At 41.3% G+C, this 12,249-nt stretch overlaps 5 non-coding genes across 5 annotated transcripts; all 5 read left to right on the top strand.

Moving 5' to 3' along the window:
- Nucleotides 1–2,741: 2,741 nt before the first annotated feature.
- Nucleotides 2,742–2,813, top strand: TRNAH-GUG (transfer RNA histidin (anticodon GUG)). Its single transcript has one exon. It is a non-coding gene; the product is annotated as a tRNA-His (tRNA).
- A 1,499-nt stretch (nt 2,814–4,312) lies between these two features.
- TRNAS-AGA (transfer RNA serine (anticodon AGA)) lies at nt 4,313–4,394 on the top strand. Its single transcript has one exon. It is a non-coding gene; the product is annotated as a tRNA-Ser (tRNA).
- Nucleotides 4,395–5,683: 1,289 nt separating this feature from the next.
- Nucleotides 5,684–5,755, top strand: TRNAH-GUG (transfer RNA histidin (anticodon GUG)). The gene has a single exon. It is a non-coding gene; the product is annotated as a tRNA-His (tRNA).
- Nucleotides 5,756–10,196: 4,441 nt separating this feature from the next.
- Nucleotides 10,197–10,278, top strand: TRNAS-AGA (transfer RNA serine (anticodon AGA)). Its single transcript has one exon. It is a non-coding gene; the product is annotated as a tRNA-Ser (tRNA).
- A 1,289-nt stretch (nt 10,279–11,567) lies between these two features.
- TRNAH-GUG (transfer RNA histidin (anticodon GUG)) lies at nt 11,568–11,639 on the top strand. Its single transcript has one exon. It is a non-coding gene; the product is annotated as a tRNA-His (tRNA).
- The last annotated feature ends 610 nt before the right edge of the window (nt 11,640–12,249 follow it).

The following is a 12,249-nucleotide window of genomic DNA, read 5'->3' as shown; positions in this document are numbered from 1 at the left end:
TTAAACACACATGATTATAAGATGTAGGTATACTGTACTTACTGACATAAATTATCGTTCTTGAACATATTTGCGGTAAGGGGAGCGGAGCTCTCCCCCAGGCCAATCAGAATGCAGATGAATGCAGTTGCAGTTGAGTGACCTGTGTTGTGGCTGTCTACAGGGAATGCACATATGTAGCTGTCTCGCAGCCCAATCCAGACGTCAATCGAAGACAGGTTTCAATGCAAATAGAGCAGTAAGTGCAGAGAAATGCTCACTCTCTAAAAATGGCATTTATACAATAGTAAGATTAAATCCAACCTCACCAGTAGATAGGATTTATCAATAAATAAATAAAGCTTCTCCTCTCTGATATGGAATTACCCCCCAAAAAGTATAAGGGAATACCCAATGCTAACCTATGAGAGGGGCAGACCTCACAGTAGTGAAAAATGTAATAGACTGTTTGATACTACTAGGACATACAAACTACCACAGTACATGTCTTACCTTTTACTTACATAGCATGATGCCCCTAGGACTACCTAGGGCCTACCTTAGGGGTTACTGATATGTAATAAAATTGGAGTTTAAGGCTTGGCAAGTAGTTTTAAATGCCAAGTCAAAGTGGCAGTACACTGCAGCACAGGCACTGCAGTAGCAGGCTTGAGACAGGTTTGAAATGCTATTTCTTTGGGCGGCACAATCAGTCCCTGGGTATATGGTATACCACTTTACAAGGGGCTTTCAAGTAAATTAAATCTGTCAGTCAGGTATACTCCAATTATACACATGATTAGGGAAGAAGCATGTGCACTTCAGCACTGATTAGTAGCGATAAAGTGATCAGAGTCCTAAGGCCAACAAAAAGATACAGCAAAATGCGGAGGTGAAAAGCAATAAGGTGGGGTTGGGACCACCTTAAGAATGCAAGGTCTAACAAAAACGAACTAAGGATAACATGAGTAAAACATCAGGTTTCTCTACAGCATTTGGTGAGACAAGTGGGCCTTCTTTTATCTTCCATAAATGCAATCCTTCCCGGACCCCTTTATTATATCGCTCTTCAAGGAAAAAATATAAAGCACTTACAAAGGAGCCTCAAATACTCAAAGATGGTAGACTTCTTTAATATGGGACATATACTAAAAGCAGCACGAAAACAGAGTGCAATAGGGTCCAAAAAACTTGAGTGACCCATGAGAGTATGCATGCAAGCCTATGGTATTCCAAACTAGAGATATACGCATGGAATTTTTGTTTTTAGGAGAGAATGTGCCTGCTGAAAAAAACCTTATTTTTAAAAAGTGCATTGCAGAATATCAGGAATTTGCTGTGGGACACCTTGAAAACTTGCATACAGATTATGTGCACACACCTTGCAGTCAGTTGTTGTGGCCGAGTGGTTAAGGCGATGGACTTGAAATCCATTGGGGTCTCCCTGCGCAGGTTGGAATCCTGCCGACAACGAGAATCTTTTTAACATCGGCTACAATTTCAGAAGTTAACCTTTAGTATTTCTTCCATGTCAGTTTTATAAATAGGTGGCTTATTTTGGTGTCACTATTGCCATATCACATATTTATTATCGCTCCCCCTTTCATATCTTTGCTATAACTCTCGTCCTTCATTAGCGCTGGTGCAAACGCTTCAAATTATTATACCCTGGCTCTCTCGGTCATACCTGTGCATGCACTTGAAACTTACTTTACCAATAAAAGAAGCAAATAGAGAAATAAAATAAAAGTGCTAGCTGGATTAGGCAAACACACTTCATAAAACTGCATTTTCTTTTCTATTCTCCCCCGTGTTACTAGCTTAACTGCTCCCTGTGTAATTTCTCTTAACCTGCTGTTCCTGGAAGAGAATTTCATCTACAAGCTCTTTCTGTGTTTTTTCCTAGTCTTTTCTTTCCCTTTTCTTAGATTTGTAACTGTTCCTTTACGTGCTCTATTTAGGCGCCATTAATCTCATTTGAGCTCCTTGTACCTGCTGCTGTTTTCTCCACACCTCATACTGTCTTTTCCCTCTTTCTCTCTTTCTCTGCGGTTGGTGGCTACTTTCCAAAGCGTCTGATGCCCCAATGTTCCTTCGTCTTGTTGTCAGACGTGAATTTGAAAAGCAACAAAATTAACAAGCCTTTACCACTCACACATGGCAGAAGTTTATACTTTAATTCAATGAGCTAAGAAAAGTGTGTTGTTGGGCCCCTACGAGCCATGGTGCTTGCTTCATCATAATTAGGCATGCAGTCATTAGCCACAGCTCTGATTATGGGTCACTGAGGTCAGTTTCAATAATTCCTCAAAAACCTAACCATGCAGTCCCCCCTAACTGTGTAGTTATCTTGCTTTACTGCTGTTTGTGTGATTAGCTGGGAGGAGCTCACGGCAGCATCCTCCCAATAAAAGTGTAGATGGTCCGTTCCTTAACTCTTTCTTGCTTCACATACAGATGGCTTGAGGAGGTACAGGGGAGATGCAGGTCTAATAAACAGAATAGAATATCTGCGCCAGGTGTGTTTCTCTGCATTGGTGTCCCATCACAGGCCCACCAGTGTATGTGTGATCTTTGACTCCTGCCAGTTCACAAGCAGGCGGCCAGGAAACGGTTTCAGCCTATCAACCACTGAGGAGATAAAGCCTTTGTATAAGGAACGAGGAAGCAATGAACACATTCAGCCTATCACAGGAGTAGCCCTGAGTGTTCCGAATTATAATTTCTTCATGTCACTGTACGTTATTGAGCCCAAGTAGCTCGCCGTGATCGTATAGTGGTTAGTACTCTGCGTTGTGGCCGCAGCAACCTCGGTTCGAATCCGAGTCACGGCATTGTGGTTGGCAATGTCACGGCAGTTGGGTTTTTCTTTTACAGAATTCCCAAATGTACCAGTTGTTTTTGTAAAATGTCTATTAAAAACAGATCCTTTTCAATATTTAAACGATCTAACAACAAATTATTTAAACACACATGATTATAAGATGTAGGTATACTGTACTTACTGACATAAATTATCGTTCTTGAACATATTTGCGGTAAGGGGAGCGGAGCTCTCCCCCAGGCCAATCAGAATGCAGATGAATGCAGTTGCAGTTGAGTGACCTGTGTTGTGGCTGTCTACAGGGAATGCACATATGTAGCTGTCTCGCAGCCCAATCCAGACGTCAATCGAAGACAGGTTTCAATGCAAATAGAGCAGTAAGTGCAGAGAAATGCTCACTCTCTAAAAATGGCATTTATACAATAGTAAGATTAAATCCAACCTCACCAGTAGATAGGATTTATCAATAAATAAATAAAGCTTCTCCTCTCTGATATGGAATTACCCCCTAAAAAGTATAAGGGAATACCCAATGCTAACCTATGAGAGGGGCAGACCTCACAGTAGTGAAAAATGTAATAGACTGTTTGATACTACTAGGACATACAAACTACCACAGTACATGTCTTACCTTTTACTTACATAGCATGATGCCCCTAGGACTACCTAGGGCCTACCTTAGGGGTTACTGATATGTAATAAAATTGGAGTTTAAGGCTTGGCAAGTAGTTTTAAATGCCAAGTCGATGTGGCAGTACACTGCAGCACAGGCACTGCAGTAGCAGGCTTGAGACAGGTTTGAAATGCTATTTCTTTGGGCGGCACAATCAGTCCCTGGGTATATGGTATACCACTTTACAAGGGGCTTTCAAGTAAATTAAATCTGTCAGTCAGGTATACTCCAATTATACACATGATTAGGGAAGAAGCACGTGCACTTCAGCACTGATTAGTAGCGATAAAGTGATCAGAGTCCTAAGGCCAACAAAAAGATACAGCAAAATGCGGAGGTGAAAAGCAATAAGGTGGGGTTGGGACCACCTTAAGAATGCAAGGTCTAACAAAAACGAACTAAGGATAACATGAGTAAAACATCAGGTTTCTCTACAGCATTTGGTGAGACAAGTGGGCCTTCTTTTATCTTCCATAAATGCAATCCTTCCCGGACCCCTTTATTATATAGCTCTTCAAGGAAAAAATATAAAGCAGTTACAAAGGAGCCTCAAATACTCAAAGATGGTAGACTTCTTTAATATGGGACATATACTAAAAGCAGCACGAAAACAGAGTGCAATAGGGTCCAAAAAACTTGAGTGACCCATGAGAGTATCCATGCAAGCCTATGGTATTCCAAACTAGAGATATACGCATGCAATTTTTGTTTTTAGGAGAGAATGTGCCTGCTGAAAAAAACCTTATTTTTAAAAAGTGCATTGCAGAATATCAGGAATTTGCTGTGGGACACCTTGAAAACTTGCATACAGATTATGTGCACACACCTTGCAGTCAGTTGTTGTGGCCGAGTGGTTAAGGCGATGGACTAGAAATCCATTGGGGTCTCCCTGTGCAGGTTCGAATCCTGCCGACAACGAGAATCTTTTTAACATTGGCTACAATTTCAGAAGTTAACCTTTAGTATTTCTTCCATGTCAGTTTTATAAATAGGTGGCTTATTTTGGTGTCACTATTGCCATATCACATATTTATTATCGCTCCCCCTTTCATATCTTTGCTATAACTCTCGTCCTTCATTAGCGCTGGTGCAAACGCTTCAAATTATTATACCCTGGCTCTCTCGGTCATACCTGTGCATGCACTTGAAACTTACTTTACCAATAAAAGAAGCAAATAGAGAAATAAAATAAAAGTGCTAGCTGGATTAGGCAAACACACTTCATAAAACTGCATTCTCTTTTCTATTCTCCCCCGTGTTACAAGCTTAACTGCTCCCTGTGTAATTTCTCTTAACCTGCTGTTCCTGGAAGAGAATTTCATCTACAAGCTCTTTCTGTGTTTTTTCCTAGTCTTTTCTTTCCCTTTTCTTAGATTTGTAACTGTTCCTTTACGTGCTCTATTTAGGCACCATTAATCTCATTTGAGCTCCTTGTACCTGCTGCTGTTTTCTCCACACCTCATACTATCTTTTCCCTCTTTCTCTCTTTCTCTGCGGTTGGTGGCTACTTTCCAAAGCGTCTGATGCCCCAATGTTCCTTCGTCTTGTTGTCAGACGTGAATTTGAAAAGCAACAAAATTAACAAGCCTTTACCACTCACACATGGCAGAAGTTTATACTTTAATTCAATGAGCTAAGAAAAGTGTGTTGTTGGGCCCCTACGAGCCAAGGTGCTTGCTTCATCATAATTAGGCATGCAGTCATTAGCCACAGCTCTGATTATGGGTCACTGAGGTCAGTTTCAATAATTCCTCAAAAACCTAACCATGCAGTCCCCCCTAACTGTGTAGTTATCTTGCTTTACTGCTGTTTGTGTGATTAGCTGGGAGGAGCTCACGGCAGCATCCTCCCAATAAAAGTGTAGATGGACCGTTCCTTAACTCTTTCTTGCTTCACATACAGATGGCTTGAGGAGGTACAGGGGAGATGCAGGTCTAATAAACAGAATAGAATATCTGCGCCAGGTGTGTTTCTCTGCATTGGTGTCCCATCACAGGCCCACCAGTGTATGTGTGATCTTTGACTCCTGCCAGTTCACAAGCAGGCGGCCAGGAAACGGTTTCAGCCTATCAACCACTGAGGAGATAAAGCCTTTGTATAAGGAATGAGGAAGCAATGAACACATTCAGCCTATCACAGGAGTAGCCCTGAGTGTTCCGAATTATAATTTCTTCATGTCACTGTACGTTATTGAGCCCAAGTAGCTCGCCGTGATCGTATAGTGGTTAGTACTCTGCGTTGTGGCCGCAGCAACCTTGGTTCGAATCCGAGTCACGGCATTGTGGTTGGCAATGTCACGGCAGTTGGGTTTTTCTTTTACAGAATTCCCAAATGTACCAGTTGTTTTTGTAAAATGTCTATTAAAAACAGATCCTTTTCAATATTTAAACGATCTAACAACAAATTATTTAAACACACATGATTATAAGATGTAGGTATACTGTACTTACTGACATAAATTATCGTTCTTGAACATATTTGCGGTAAGGGGAGCGGAGCTCTCCCCCAGGCCAATCAGAATGCAGATGAATGCAGTTGCAGTTGAGTGACCTGTGTTGTGGCTGTCTACAGGGAATGCACATATGTAGCTGTCTCGCAGCCCAATCCAGACGTCAATCGAAGACAGGTTTCAATGCAAATAGAGCAGTAAGTGCAGAGAAATGCTCACTCTCTAAAAATGGCATTTATACAATAGTAAGATTAAATCCAACCTCACCAGTAGATAGGATTTATCAATAAATAAATAAAGCTTCTCCTCTCTGATATGGAATTACCCCCCAAAAAGTATAAGGGAATACCCAATGCTAACCTATGAGAGGGGCAGACCTCACAGTAGTGAAAAATGTAATAGACTGTTTGATACTACTAGGACATACAAACTACCACAGTACATGTCTTACCTTTTACTTACATAGCATGATGCCCCTAGGACTACCTAGGGCCTACCTTAGGGGTTACTGATATGTAATAAAATTGGAGTTTAAGGCTTGGCAAGTAGTTTTAAATGCCAAGTCGAAGTGGCAGTACACTGCAGCACAGGCACTGCAGTAGCAGGCTTGAGACAGGTTTGAAATGCTATTTCTTTGGGCGGCACAATCAGTCCCTGGGTATATGGTATACCACTTTACAAGGGGCTTTCAAGTAAATTAAATCTGTCAGTCAGGTATACTCCAATTATACACATGATTAGGGAAGAAGCACGTGCACTTCAGCACTGATTAGTAGCGATAAAGTGATCAGAGTCCTAAGGCCAACAAAAAGATACAGCAAAATGCGGATGTGAAAAGCAATAAGGTGGGGTTGGGACCACCTTAAGAATGCAAGGTCTAACAAAAACGAACTAAGGATAACATGAGTAAAACATCAGGTTTCTCTACAGCATTTGGTGAGACAAGTGGGCCTTCTTTTATCTTCCATAAATGCAATCCTTCCCGGACCCCTTTATTATGTAGCTCTTCAAGGAAAAAATATAAAGCACTTACAAAGGAGCCTCAAATACTCAAAGATGGTAGACTTCTTTAATATGGGACATATACTAAAAGCAGCACGAAAAGAGAGTGCAATAGGGTCCAAAAAACTTGAGTGACCCATGAGAGTATGCATGCAAGCCTATGGTATTCCAAACTAGAGATATACGCATGCAATTTTTGTTTTTAGGAGAGAATGTGCCTGCTGAAAAAAACCTTATTTTTAAAAAGTGCATTGCAGAATATCAGGAATTTGCTGTGGGACACCTTGAAAACTTGCATACAGATTATGTGCACACACCTTGCAGACAGTTGTTGTGGCCGAGTGGTTAAGGCGATGAACTAGAAATCCATTGGGGTCTCCCTGCGCAGGTTCGAATCCTGCTGACAACGAGAATCTTTTTAACATCGGCTACAATTTCAGAAGTTAACCTTTAGTATTTCTTCCATGTCAGTTTTATAAATAGGTGGCTTATTTTGGTGTCACTATTGCCATATCACATATTTATTATCGCTCCCCCTTTCATATCTTTGCTATAACTCTCGTCCTTCATTAGCGCTGGTGCAAACGCTTCAAATTATTATACCCTGGCTCTCTCGGTCATACCTGTGCATGCACTTGAAACTTACTTTACCAATAAAAGAAGCAAATAGAGAAATAAAATAAAAGTGCTAGCTGGATTAGGCAAACACACTTCATAAAACTGCATTTTCTTTTCTATTCTCCCCCGTGTTACAAGCTTAACTGCTCCCTGTGTAATTTCCCTTAACCTGCTGTTCCTGGAAGAGAATTTCATCTACAAGCTCTTTCTGTGTTTTTTCCTAGTCTTTTCTTTCCCTTTTCTTAGATTTGTAACTGTTCCTTTACGTGCTCTATTTAGGCGCCATTAATCTCATTTGAGCTCCTTGTACCTGCTGCTGTTTTCTCCACACCTCATACTGTCTTTTCCCTCTTTCTCTCTTTCTCTGCGGTTGGTGGCTACTTTCCAAAGCGTCTGATGCCCCAATGTTCCTTCGTCTTGTTGTCAGACGTGAATTTGAAAAGCAACAAAATTAACAAGCCTTTACCACTCACACATGGCAGAAGTTTATACTTTAATTCAATGAGCTAAGAAAAGTGTGTTGTGGGGCCCCTACGAGCCATGGTGCTTGCTTCATCATAATTAGGCATGCAGTCATTAGCCACAGCTCTGATTATGGGTCACTGAGGTCAGTTTCAATAATTCCTCAAAAACCTAACCATGCAGTCCCCCCTAACTGTGTAGTTATCTTGCTTTACTGCTGTTTGTGTGATTAGCTGGGAGGAGCTCACGGCAGCATCCTCCCAATAAAAGTGTAGATGGACCGTTCCTTAACTCTTTCTTGCTTCACATACAGATGGCTTGAGGAGGTACAGGGGAGATGCAGGTCTAATAAACAGAATAGAATATCTGCGCCAGGTGTGTTTCTCTGCATTGGTGTCCCATCACAGGCCCACCAGTGTATGTGTGATCTTTGACTCCTGCCAGTTCACAAGCAGGCGGCCAGGAAACGGTTTCAGCCTATCAACCACTGAGGAGATAAAGCCTTTGTATAAGGAATGAGGAAGCAATGAACACATTCAGCCTATCACAGGAGTAGCCCTGAGTGTTCCGAATTATAATTTCTTCATGTCACTGTACGTTATTGAGCCCAAGTAGCTCGCCGTGATCGTATAGTGGTTAGTACTCTGCGTTGTGGCCGCAGCAACCTCGGTTAGAATCCGAGTCACGGCATTGTGGTTGGCAATGTCACGGCAGTTGGGTTTTTCTTTTACAGAATTCCCAAATGTACCAGTTGTTTTTGTAAAATGTCTATTAAAAACAGATCCTTTTCAATATTTAAACGATCTAACAACAAATTATTTAAACACACATGATTATAAGATGTAGGTATACTGTACTTACTGACATAAATTATCGTTCTTGAACATATTTGCGGTAAGGGGAGCGGAGCTCTCCCCCAGGCCAATCAGAATGCAGATGAATGCAGTTGCAGTTGAGTGACCTGTGTTGTGGCTGTCTACAGGGAATGCACATATGTAGCTGTCTCGCAGCCCAATCCAGACGTCAATCGAAGACAGGTTTCAATGCAAATAGAGCAGTAAGTGCAGAGAAATGCTCACTCTCTAAAAATGGCATTTATACAATAGTAAGATTAAATCCAACCTCACCAGTAGATAGGATTTATCAATAAATAAATAAAGCTTCTCCTCTCTGATATGGAATTACCCCCCAAAAAGTATAAGGGAATACCCAATGCTAACCTATGAGAGGGGCAGACCTCACAGTAGTGAAAAATGTAATAGACTGTTTGATACTGCTAGGACATACAAACTACCACAGTACATGTCTTACCTTTTACTTACATAGCATGATGCCCCTAGGACTACCTAGGGCCTACCTTAGGGGTTACTGATATGTAATAAAATTGGAGTTTAAGGCTTGGCAAGTAGTTTTAAATGCCAAGTCGAAGTGGCAGTACACTGCAGCACAGGCACTGCAGTAGCAGGCTTGAGACAGGTTTGAAATGCTATTTCTTTGGGCGGCACAATCAGTCCCTGGGTATATGGTATACCACTTTACAAGGGGCTTTCAAGTAAATTAAATCTGTCAGTCAGGTATACTCCAATTATACACATGATTAGGGAAGAAGCACGTGCACTTCAGCGCTGATTAGTAGCGATAAAGTGATCAGAGTCCTAAGGCCAACAAAAAGATACAGCAAAATGCGGAGGTGAAAAGCAATAAGGTGGGGTTGGGACCACCTTAAGAATGCAAGGTCTAACAAAAACGAACTAAGGATAACATGAGTAAAACATCAGGTTTCTCTACAGCATTTGGTGAGACAAGTGGGCCTTCTTTTATCTTCCATAAATGCAATCCTTCCCGGACCCCTTTATTATATAGCTCTTCAAGGAAAAAATATAAAGCACTTACAAAGGAGCCTCAAATACTCAAAGATGGTAGACTTCTTTAATATGGGACATATACTAAAAGCAGCATGAAAACAGAGTGCAATAGGGTCCAAAAAACTTGAGTGACCCATGAGAGTATGCATGCAAGCCTATGGTATTCCAAACTAGAGATATACGCATGCAATTTTTGTTTTTAGGAGAGAATGTGCCTGCTGAAAAAAACCTTATTTTTAAAAAGTGCATTGCAGAATATCAGGAATTTGCTGTGGGACACCTTGAAAACTTGCATACAGATTATGTGCACACACCTTGCAGTCAGTTGTTGTGGCCGAGTGGTTAAGGCGATGGACTAGAAATCCATTGGGGTCTCCCCGCGCAGGTTCGAATCCTGCCGACAACGAGAATCTTTTTAACATCGGCTACAATTTCAGAAGTTAACCTTTAGTATTTCTTCCATGTCAGTTTTATAAATAGGTGGCTTATTTTGGTGTCACTATTGCCATATCACATATTTATTATCGCTCCCCCTTTCATATCTTTGCTATAACTCTCGTCCTTCATTAGCGCTGGTGCAAACGCTTCAAATTATTATACCCTGGCTCTCTCGGTCATACCTGTGCATGCACTTGAAACTTACTTTACCAATAAAAGAAGCAAATAGAGAAATAAAATAAAAGTGCTAGCTGGATTAGGCAAACACACTTCATAAAACTGCATTTTCTTTTCTATTCTCCCCCGTGTTACAAGCTTAACTGCTCCCTGTGTAATTTCCCTTAACCTGCTGTTCCTGGAAGAGAATTTCATCTACAAGCTCTTTCTGTGTTTTTTCCTAGTCTTTTCTTTCCCTTTTCTTAGATTTGTAACTGTTCCTTTACGTGCTCTATTTAGGCGCCATTAATCTCATTTGAGCTCCTTGTACCTGCTGCTGTTTTCTCCACACCTCATACTGTCTTTTCCCTCTTTCTCTCTTTCTCTGCGGTTGGTGGCTACTTTCCAAAGCGTCTGATGCCCCAATGTTCCTTCGTCTTGTTGTCAGACGTGAATTTGAAAAGCAACAAAATTAACAAGCCTTTACCACTCACACATGGCAGAAGTTTATACTTTAATTCAATGAGCTAAGAAAAGTGTGTTGTGGGGCCCCTACGAGCCATGGTGCTTGCTTCATCATAATTAGGCATGCAGTCATTAGCCACAGCTCTGATTATGGGTCACTGAGGTCAGTTCCAATAATTCCTCAAAAACCTAACCATGCAGTCCCCCCTAACTGTGTAGTTATCTTGCTTTACTGCTGTTTGTGTGATTAGCTGGGAGGAGCTCACGGCAGCATCCTCCCAATAAAAGTGTAGATGGACCGTTCCTTAACTCTTTCTTGCTTCACATACAGATGGCTTGAGGAGGTACAGGGGAGATGCAGGTCTAATAAACAGAATAGAATATCTGCGCCAGGTGTGTTTCTCTGCATTGGTGTCCCATCACAGGCCCACCAGTGTATGTGTGATCTTTGACTCCTGCCAGTTCACAAGCAGGCGGCCAGGAAACGGTTTCAGCCTATCAACCACTGAGGAGATAAAGCCTTTGTATAAGGAATGAGGAAGCAATGAACACATTCAGCCTATCACAGGAGTAGCCCTGAGTGTTCCGAATTATAATTTCTTCATGTCACTGTACGTTATTGAGCCCAAGTAGCTCGCCGTGATCGTATAGTGGTTAGTACTCTGCGTTGTGGCCGCAGCAACCTCGGTTCGAATCCGAGTCACGGCATTGTGGTTGGCAATGTCACGGCAGTTGGGTTTTTCTTTTACAGAATTCCCAAATGTACCAGTTGTTTTTGTAAAATGTCTATTAAAAACAGATCCTTTTCAATATTTAAACGATCTAACAACAAATTATTTAAACACACATGATTATAAGATGTAGGTATACTGTACTTACTGACATAAATTATCGTTCTTGAACATATTTGCGGTAAGGGGAGCGGAGCTCTCCCCCAGGCCAATCAGAATGCAGATGAATGCAGTTGCAGTTGAGTGACCTGTGTTGTGGCTGTCTACAGGGAATGCACATATGTAGCTGTCTCGCAGCCCAATCCAGACGTCAATCGAAGACAGGTTTCAATGCAAATAGAGCAGTAAGTGCAGAGAAATGCTCACTCTCTAAAAATGGCATTTATACAATAGTAAGATTAAATCCAACCTCACCAGTAGATAGGATTTATCAATAAATAAATAAAGCTTCTCCTCTCTGATATGGAATTACCCCCCAAAAAGTATAAGGGAATACCCAATGCTAACCTATGAGAGGGGCAGACCTCACAGTAGTGAAAAATGTAATAGACTGTTTGATACTACTAGGACATACAAACTACCACAGT

The sequence above is a fragment of the Lissotriton vulgaris genome, chromosome 1_1, assembly GCF_964263255.1.
Source record: "Lissotriton vulgaris chromosome 1_1, aLisVul1.2, whole genome shotgun sequence".
Classification (NCBI taxonomy): domain Eukaryota; kingdom Metazoa; phylum Chordata; class Amphibia; order Caudata; family Salamandridae; genus Lissotriton; species Lissotriton vulgaris.
The sequence above is the reverse complement of the archived record's forward strand: the minus strand, read 5'-3'. Positions and strand labels throughout refer to the sequence as shown.